Source organism: Myotis davidii, unplaced genomic scaffold, assembly GCF_000327345.1.
Source record: "Myotis davidii unplaced genomic scaffold, ASM32734v1 scaffold10, whole genome shotgun sequence".
Taxonomy (NCBI): Eukaryota; Metazoa; Chordata; class Mammalia; order Chiroptera; family Vespertilionidae; genus Myotis; species Myotis davidii.
The window spans coordinates 1971330-1981504 of NW_006283544.1; the positions used below are offsets into that span (position 1 = coordinate 1971330).

A 10175-nucleotide genomic window follows, 5' to 3' on the forward strand; every position below is an offset into this window, starting at 1 on the left:
GCGTATGTGCCAGGTCAGCCGTGGAGCCTATGGTTCTGGATGAAGTCCGTATTCTTAATCTGAGGTAGTAATCTATTGTTGTGAGCGGCATTAATTTCCCGGTGTTTATCTCTGCCGCCATCCTCAAAATTACTTCTCGTGTGAATTTTGGGACACCCCTTAGAACGTAAAAGTGAATTAATCCCTTGAGAGTGATGAACATTCAGAGTAGTTTGGGATTGAGGAGTGAAGAGGTTTATGTCAGTAAGTATGCAAAATGCAAAGAGCACTTTTCCACACCATTTGTTCCGTTTACACAACATAATATGCACAACATATGTTGATAATGTTAGTCGATTTCTATTCTTGTTTTTTTAATCCTCACCTGGGGATATGTTTATTGCTTTTAGGGAAAAAGGAAGGGGGAGAGATAGAGAGAGAATGTGTGTGTGTGAGGAAGAGTGAGGGAGGGGTGGAGGGAGAGAAAGATCGATGTGAAAGTGAAACATCGATATGAGAGAGAAATATCAATCAGTTGCCCCCATCAATCAAACCCACAATGTATGTTATGTGCCCTGACCGGAATCAAATTCGCAAACTTTTGATGCATGGGACAATGCTCCAATCCACTGAGCCACCCAACCAGGGCTCCATGTCTGTTCTTTTGAGGTGGAGAATAGGTGTATCATTTTAGAACCAGTATCACTTAAGCCCAATTATAAGGAATACATTATCCATGAATAGTTAAAGGACTCACTGGGCCCTTGTTCCTGGTGGGACAAGGAATTTCAGATCAGACCAATCCTATATAATAAAGAGGTAATATGCAAATTGACCCTCACACTGTCATGCTGTCACAAGATGGCTGTGCCCACAGTGGAGGCGGGGTTCCCATAGCACAAGATGGCTGTACCCACAGTGGAGGCGGGGTTCCCGTAATGAGCCATAACGAGTGATCAGCAGGGACGTGAGGCTGCATGGTGCCTAGCTGGGGTGGGGGACCTGAGGCTGTGCTCCCCACCTGGCAGAGCTTGACGGGGGACCTGAGGCTGTGCCCCCACCCTGGCACCGGAGGACCTCAGGCCACGCCCCCGCGCCCAGTGGGACTTGACAGGGGTGGGGCCGGCTGGGTCTGAATCTCGCCCAATGGGGGTGGGACTGGCCATGTCTGGGTCTTGCGCAATTTCAAGGTGCACATGGGTGGGTAAGGACTTGACTCTGGGTCCCGCGGCATGCAGCAGACTCTGACAGGAGGAAGATTTTCATATACAATTTACTAATTTTCATTCATCTCTGACATTTCTACTATAGAGAAAGGGCAAATAGCAATATTAAAATATTTCCTCTAATTAATTCCCTTTTAATGTGCACGAATTTCGTGCACCGGGTCACTAGTACTTAATAAAGAAAAAGGAGGGCTTGACCATAGTGGTTCAATGGTTAAGTGTCAACCTATGAACCAGGAGGTCATGGTTCAATTCTTGTTGGGGCACATACCTGGGTTGTAGACTGGATCCCCAGTGGGGGGCATGCAGGAGGCAGCCAATCAATGATTCTCTCTCATCATGTTTCTATCTCTCTCTTCTTTTCTCTTCCTCTCTGAAATTAATAAAAATATATTAACAATTTTTAAAAAAGAAAAAGGAGGGTTGATGAGAGGTGGCATAAAATAAAATCTATAAGCTGTGATCTGAATATCGGAGTTTCTTATTGGTTCCTTTCAGAGTCTTATGTCTAAACTTTAAATAGATATTTTTCATCTCAGCGATACATTTCTTAATGCTTTCATGTGCATTACATTACTACTAATCCCAAAGCCTTTATTGGAGAAAGGAACAGAATTACTTGTGGGTAATTTAGTAAGTAATGAGTACAGTGTGAGATATAATCCTACACAAGTGAACACATTTACGTCAGATGGAGCAGTAGTTTAAAAGCCAAGAAAAAATTTTAGAATATGGAGTTCTATTTCAATATAAACAAAGTAAACTTGTGGAAAAATAGGACATTGCAAAGAATAAGAGAAATCAAATAACAAAGAAACTATAATTTTATAAACTGTGAACATTCATTAGAGTAGCCCATTAATAAGAGTATTTTATCAAACAAAAAATTCAGATACTAAAAGATTTCATCTAAAAAGTATAAATTTATTGTATATTCTTTCTTTCTTTCACAAAGAAGTATGACAGAATAGTAACTTAATATTGGGATTGAGAATTAGGAATTTATGCACTGAAATAACAATTATGATGTAAATTACATTCTGTAACCATGAAATTTAGGAATACTAAGAAAAAATTATCACAGAGTTAAGTAAAATAAAGTTTAAGTACAACACTGTAGCTTTGTTTTAAATCTCAATATCCTTATTCCATTAAGTTTGTAGAAATGTAGAAATATACCTTTCTAAATGTTGTAAATGTAGTAATATAACACTGAAAATGATGCAAACATTGACCTGCCAGCTGAAGAAGCCAGGAGCAGATTGAGAAAGATAAAGATAAAGCAATGTAAGAATATGAAAAAAATGACTTATTACTTTTGTCTTCTACATGTAAAAATGAGGACAAAATCCTACCATAACCAGAAAATTTGTAGGGATTGAAAACATAAAATAATTATTTAAAAATACTTACAGACTGAAACTATTCTAAATACATTTCAAAATATGGAATATATATTTTAAAGCAGTTAAAACAATCATAACTGAAAAAATACTATGAAAAGTTATTCTAGATGGCAAGCATACTTTAGATTCATATATAGGCCTCTCATGTAGGCTCCCACAGTTTTAACAGTGTATTCACCTCATTCTATTATTCACACTGATCAAGTTTAAAATTTTCCCATTTGACGGAATCCTCAGAGTGCGTGCAGAGACTCAAAGCAACAGAACATGAGGTTCATATTCATGAAAGCTGTATTTGTTACTTATTATTAGGTAAATTATTGCACTTGAACCTACGTAGACTTTTAAAAAAATATATTTTATTGATTTTTTACAGAGAGGAAGGGAGCAGGATAGAGAGTTAGAAATATCGATGAGAGAGAAACATCGATCAGCTCCCTCCTGCACACCCCCTACTGGGGATATGCCCGCAACCAAGGTACATGCTCTTGGCCGGAATCGAACCTGGGACCCTTCAGTCCGCAGGCCGATGCTCTATCCACTGAGCCAAACCTGTTAGGGCCCTATGTAGATTTTTTATATGCCTGAGAAAAGTTCATACTTTATAGAAAATAATTTGATTTGCCTTTGGGTGATGGGCACACAATGCAATATACAGATCATGGATCATAGTAATGTACACTTGAAACCTATATGATCCTATTAACCAATGTCACCCCAATAAATTTAATTTAAAAAGTAAAGTCCTTGAGTAAAAATCCTTTTTCATTCATATATAAAAGTTGACTATTACTTCCTTACATTTCTCTTTAAAATAATACTGGTTGTTTAATCATTAAATGAGGCATCTGATAAAGAAAAACAACATCAATGAAAAAGTTGAGGCTAATTACACCTGATTAGAAAATTGTGTATGGGCATGTCTGAGGCTGTATTTACTTAACGCATGATTCAGGGAAATCGTAATCCATGTAAAGATTCAAACATATTTGTTTATTCTGATTTTGATACCAAGGAAGCAGAATCACATATGTGAGTATTAAAAACTCAACCTCTAAAAAATAAAAATATTTTTCCTTGGGTTTCACTATATACAAAAGTACAGATGATATTCCAAAAACATATGAGTTCAAATATTTCTAGGCAATTTAAACTCAGAAGAATTTCAGTGGATATTAAAAAAATATAGTGTCTTTTTCGAAGAGTCCTAAGGCCTAAGTTTTTACTTTGAAAACATAGGAAAAGTAAACTGCAGAGATTTAAAAAATAATACACTAAAAATAGCTTGGGTTCACCATTCATTTTGCATGATACCTTAGTGTATTAAGTCTTTTGAGCCGTTGTCACAGATTATTTCAGGATTAAAAGGGACTTCAGGTGCACCAAGCTACCCACTTGATGCTTCAATCCTTACAAGCACATTCCTACTGAACACTTGGCCAACTAATGCCCAGACACTTCTGATGGAGAATGTTAGATGACAAGGCATTCCCATTGGAAAGTCCCATTAGAAAGTTTATCTTTACTCAATCTTGTAATGTTTACTCAGCGATCCCAGTTCTACTACTTCAAAGTCTTGCCAAATGAGAAAAACAGTACATTCATATAGAACAAGAACAGTTCTCCAAATATTTGTTGACAGTTACAACCTAGCACTGTTAGGATATTTTGGAATCTTTCCACAGTTTAGGTCATTTTCCTTTTAAGACCTTGGGTTTAAAGCTTGGGTGCCCAGATCCCAGCATAATTCTATAGATAAGGGAATTAACAACCACATTCTAGATATAACTTCTATTACTGTAGGATAATATCTCCATATTGAAATTTTCCAAGTCCTTTTCACATTTAAATTCTAAGCATTTATTTTCACACTAGAGACCCGGTGCATGAATTCGTGCAGGGGTGGGGTCCGGCTGGACAGCCCCGATAGGGCCACCAATTGGGTGGGCCAGCCAGAGGGAGGAGCCGCGGGCAGTTGGCTGGTCAGCCCTGCCCATTGGTCGAACTCCTGGTCAAGGGGACAATTTGCATATTAGATTTTTGTAATATAGGATTTCAATTCCATTTCAACTCTATTATATTAATAATGCAGGTTTTGTGGAACCAAGTGTATGATCTTATATTTATTCATTAAATTTCATTCAGCTATTAATTCTGCCTGAAAAGATCTATTTGGATCCTCATTCCACAAATCAATTTCTTTATTCTTCTCTGTTTTATTTTACATCAAATTTGTAATATAAGGTGTTAGCATTTTTAGTCAAATCACTGACAAAAATGTAGAAATATACCTTTCTAACTGCACTAAATGTAGTAATATAACACTACAGAGTATTAATGATGGCCATTATACACCTACCTTTTAATTATTAATGATTGTCCAAAATCATCTGGGTCAAACCCTTAAAAAGTTACTAATTCATTTACTTAACCTTGAATTGTGCCCATATATTCCCCTCTTGTTTAGTCTTGTACTTATAATATTTTATTATATCTAAGCCTGAAAACAATGCTGAAAGAAAAGCTGGAAGTGTCACAAGTTTCAATATTTAAATAGGACAAAAGAACATATTATAAAAAAAATCTATATCCAACATCTGTTCCCAGCCACCCAATTTTTCGCTCCACAAGCAATAAGTGTTTATATATACATAAGCCAATACACACAAACCTCTCAGTGGTTGTTAGAGTGTTGGCCCTTGTTCTGAAGGGTCACGGGTTCGATTCCAGGTCAAGGGCTCATACCTCAGTTGCAGTTTCAATCACTGGCATAGGTTTAGGGCGTGAGTGGGAAGCAACAAATTGATGTGTTTTTCTCACATAGATATTTCTCTCTCTCCCCCACCCCTTTCTCTTCCACTCTCTCTAAAAAAAATCAATGGAAAAAATATCCTCACTCCTCAGGCGAGGACTCAAAAAAAAAGGCCAAACCTAATCCAGACAGAAGCTTCAGGAGCACAGTCCATCTCACAGGAGATACAGGCCTGACTGTGGCAGTCCTACCCTTTTATCGCCAGGGAAAAAGCTGTAGGCACTCAGAGAAGCTTTACAGCCCAATATGATCTACATGTTAGTCTCAAGAGGTCATTTTTCATAACGTTCTCACTTTATCCCCCTGCTTTCAGGCCAGCCTGGTGAGGTCAAAACAAAGACCCAGGCTCTTGAGTCCCCAATCAGACACCTTCCACAGGCCCTGTGGCCAGATGAGGGGCCAGGGCCTCAGAAACCAGAGTGCCCACACGCAGCTGATGGAGCTGACCCTGTGCTTGCAGCAGACCACAGAGGACTACACCATGCAGCTGGAGACCAGGTGCCTGCAGCAGGACCTGGAGCAGAAGAAGCAGCTGCAGGCAGGCCACCAGGGAGCAGAAAGCCATTCTCGTCCACTTAATGTGCCGTGGTCAACCTCTTACAGCCTGGGGCCACAAAGTCTGGAGCCCCACTGGACTCTAGGGGTGATGTTGGAGTGTGCAGCAGGCCCAATGAAGGCAGCCTGACCACTAAGTCATCAACTGAATGATTCGGAAGCTGCATTCATCAAGCATGACCTGTGCAATCATGGGATTGACATCTCTGCCTGATACCACTCCAGCTTCCAGGACTACATGACCTACCAAGGACACAAATACCACAAGGACAAGAGCATCTTGGCTTCCTTAATCTTGGTATCAGTGAGAACAAGCTCTGCACTGACCTGATGACTGAAAGGTTGTATGGAGTGCCGGGAGCTACATGGATCATGCCCCTTTGCAATATTTTAACCAGGGAGGACAAGATTCCTGCAGGAAGAAGTGGCCCAGTTCCTGACCTACTCCAGCAAAATACCTGCCCAGCTTGACGCAGAAAATGTGACTGTTCTAAGTGGCTGCTACTCTGTCTTTTCTGCATTGACCTTGGTTCTGTGTGATACAGGTGAGGCCTTTCCGACCCCCATCCCCTTCTATGCTGGTTTCACCTGTACTTCCTGCCTTTATGTGAAAGTTGAGCTGATTCACAACCACCTGGTCAGTGAGATCACTGAGGTGAACACCATCTGTTCTAACTGACTGGACAAGTTGGAGAAAGCCATGCTTGAGGCTAGGCTTCAGGGAAGAAAGGTCATAGGGCTTGTGCTCATCAAGGGAGACATCCACTCCAGGGACTCACTGAAGGAATACGTGGAATTTGCCAAGAGGTACCACCTACACGTGATTATAGATGAGATTTACATGCTGTCTGAGTTTGATGAGTCCATCACATTCGCCAGTGTTCTGAGCATGGAAAGTTGGCCTGACCCCAATAGGACACATGTGAGCTGGGACACTGATAAGGATTTTGGGATCTCTGGCTTCCATTTTGGTGCTCTGTACACTCGCAACACGGAGGTGGCCTCTGCTGTGAGTGCTTTTGGTTTTCTCCACAGCATTTCTGGCATCACCCAGCACAAGCTATATTGGCTGCTCCATGACAGAGAATGAACTGACAAAGTGTATCTGCCCACTAATAGCTCCCAGCTTCCAGGTACAACATTAACAGGTTGAATGTGTTAAAGATCCCTTTTCTCAATTGTGGCTCTGGCATCTAAGTCTGGATCAACCTGAGAGTACCTACCTGGACAAGCACATTTGAGAAAGAGCTGCTCCTTTATTGCTGCTTCCTGGACAAAGAGCCGATACTGCCTCCTGGCAAGTCCTACATGTGTAAGGAGCCTGGCTAGTTTCATTGCCTCATTTTAGAGAAGCCCCTCTGCTTAGAAGCCACCACACATTGGTTCTCTCAGGCACTAGCAGAGCAATAGCAGGATTTGGCAGTGAAGCAACTGAAGGATGCACAGAGGGAGCAAGAGATCTCTCTCTCAACCAGTAGCTCCAGCCAATCACAAGCTCAGGGTGTCTTTGACATAAGCCTCAGGTCCCAAAGGCTGTAGTATTGACCTGTTGTTGTAACAGAGAAAAAACAGTGGCCTCCTCCAAAAATTGGCTCATCTAACCCAGTCAGCACCCTCAAGCTGAGCATCTGTCCCTTTTGGAAGCTTTACACCTTTTAATTCTTTGTTAGCCATTTTGTGGCGTGAAATGATTTTAGGAGGGTTTGGGTGGGAAAGCCTGTAGGAAGAAAGGGAGCTCTAAATGGGTTTTATTTTGTATACTATATCTAATAAATTTCATATTACCTACACACACACACACACACACACACACAATGCTTGGTCAACAATGCTTGGTTCCAGTAATGGGCACCTGCAACACATTCTTATCTCTCACCACACATGGTGACCAGGCAAAGTAGATAATAAGAGCATTCATGGAAGCCACTGGTACTCAGAAAAGGCTAGCAATAATTTAGCAATAAAACAGAAATGACTACAAACCATTTAATCCAAATGCATCCCTAACTCATCCCCTCTACCAAAAAGGCCTGTGCTGTACCACCCAACACAAGAGGAAATTATAGTGCAAACTTAAAAAAATAAAATAAATCTTGCTGGTATATTCATATGGATCCCATTAATTGTATAGTTTAAGTTAAAAAAAAAACTGACATTTTCATTATAAAGTATACCATTCTCTATGTACACCATTCTACAAAATGAACTTTGGATGGATGGTAGGCATAATGTGAAAAATCTCTTTATATAAAAGCCCAGCGACCATTACAGTGGGAAGACAGGAACGACCAGAACAACCAGTCACTGTGACCCATACTGACCACCAGGGGGCAGATGCTCAATGAAGGAGCTGTCCCCTGGTGGTCAGGGCGCTCCCACAGCGGGAACACCGCTCAGCCAGAAGCAGGGCTCACAGCTGGTGAGCATAGCAGCAGTGGTGGGAGCCTCTCCTGCCTCCGCAACAGTGCTATTGAGTGGCGAGCCAAGTGGTAAGGAGTGAGCAGGTGGACAGTAAGGAATGAACAGGCGGGTGGTAAGGAGCAAGCAGGTGGGCAGTTAGGAATGAGGGGTCCGGATTGCGAGAGGGCCCAGGCCAGGCTGAGGGGACCCCCACCCCCGTGCATGAATTTCGTGCATTGGGCCCCTAGTATAACTATAAAAACGCATGGAAGAGTGAAGGTACTATATGCACAAGAATAGCCATAGCAATTCTGAAAAAGAATTTTAGTCAGTTCTCAAGTTTCAGTAAAATTTGAAATTTTTGACAGGAATTTTATTGAATTTATAGATTAATTAAGGAAGAATTAAATTGTGGAGACATCTAGCATCTTACTTTTTTGAAATCATCTAGCGATATTATAGACTTAAAGTAGAAGGACTGTTGATATTATAGCTAAAAAAATAGGAAAGTACTTTTAGCTGTTTTAAGCATTTTGTTAAAGCCCACATTTATTCTGAGTTTTAGATTCACAGATATTACTCTCATTCAGTCGCTCAATAAATGTTTGGTCCTATAATCTCCTTTACACGTATGAGCATGGATGCTATTTGCTGCTCATAGGTTATCTCTAGTGTGTCTAGAAACACTTTCTTTTTCTCCTATTTGTCTTGACTTAAACCTATCATAAGTATTTAAGGCTGGTTGAAAATCAGGCTCTGAATAAGCAAGGTTTTTACTATAACTTCAAGGAATTCAGAATAAAGTTCTTGCCCAACTAGTGTGGCTCAGTGGATTGAGAGCAGTCCCATGGACCAAGAGGTTCTGGGTTTGATTCCCAGTCAAGGCACATGCTTGGGTTGTGAGCTTGATCCCCAGTAGAGGGTGTGTAGGAGGCAACTGGTCAATGATTCTCTCTCATCAATGATGTTTCTGTCTCTCTCTCTCTCTGCTCCTCTCTAAAATCAATAAAAATATATTCAAAAAAGAATAAAGTTCCTTTTATTCTGTCAATTTAAAAATGAGCTGTGTCACTTTATTCAATACTAGAGGCCTGGTGCACAAAATTCATGCACATGTGGGGGGGTCCCTCAGCCAGGCCTGTGTCCTCTCACAGTCTGGGAGTCCTCAGGAGACGTCTGACTGACGGCTGAGGCCCGCTTCCACAGAGAGCAGGCCTAAGCCGGCACTCAGATATCCTTAGTGCTGCTGTGGAGGTAGGAGAGGCTCCTGCCACTGCCGCTGCACTAGCCAGCTGTGAGCCTGGCGTCTGGCTGAGCGGTGCTCCCTTGGGGGAGTGCACTGCCCACTAGGGGACAGCTCCTGCGTTGAGCATCTGCCCCCTGGCGGTCAGTGTGAGCCATAGCAACCAGTTGTTTTGCTGTTTGGTCATTTGCATATTAGCCCTTTATTAGATAGGACTAGAGGTCCGGTACACAAAAATTTGTGCACTCAGGGAGGAGAGGGGGTCCCTCAGCCGGCCTGTGCCCTCTCGCAGTCTGGGACCCCTCGGGAGATAACGACCTGCTGGCTTAGGCCTGCTCCCAGGTGGCAGAGGGCAGGCCCAATCTCTAGGTGCCGCCCGTGGTCTGGCTCACAGCCAATTGGGGAGTTGGGGCGCCACCCCCTGTCATACACAGAAAAGAACAGATTGGGAGGTTGCGACGCCACCCCTAGTCACGCTCAGGGTAGGGCTGATTGGGGGGTTGGGGCACCGCCCCCTGTCACACTCAAGGCAGGGTCGATAGGGAGGTTGCAGG

At 41.9% G+C, this 10175-nt stretch overlaps 1 protein-coding gene and 1 pseudogene across 2 annotated transcripts in view; one reads left to right on the forward strand and one right to left on the reverse strand.

Annotated features, from left to right (window-relative positions):
* Positions 1-7466, forward strand: part of LOC102772437 — a 24773-nt pseudogene extending 17307 nt beyond the window's left edge.
* The window catches only part of PIBF1 (progesterone immunomodulatory binding factor 1), a 221843-nt gene that overhangs the window by 145593 nt on the left and 66075 nt on the right, over positions 1-10175 (reverse strand). The gene's annotated exons all lie outside the window — the stretch shown is intronic.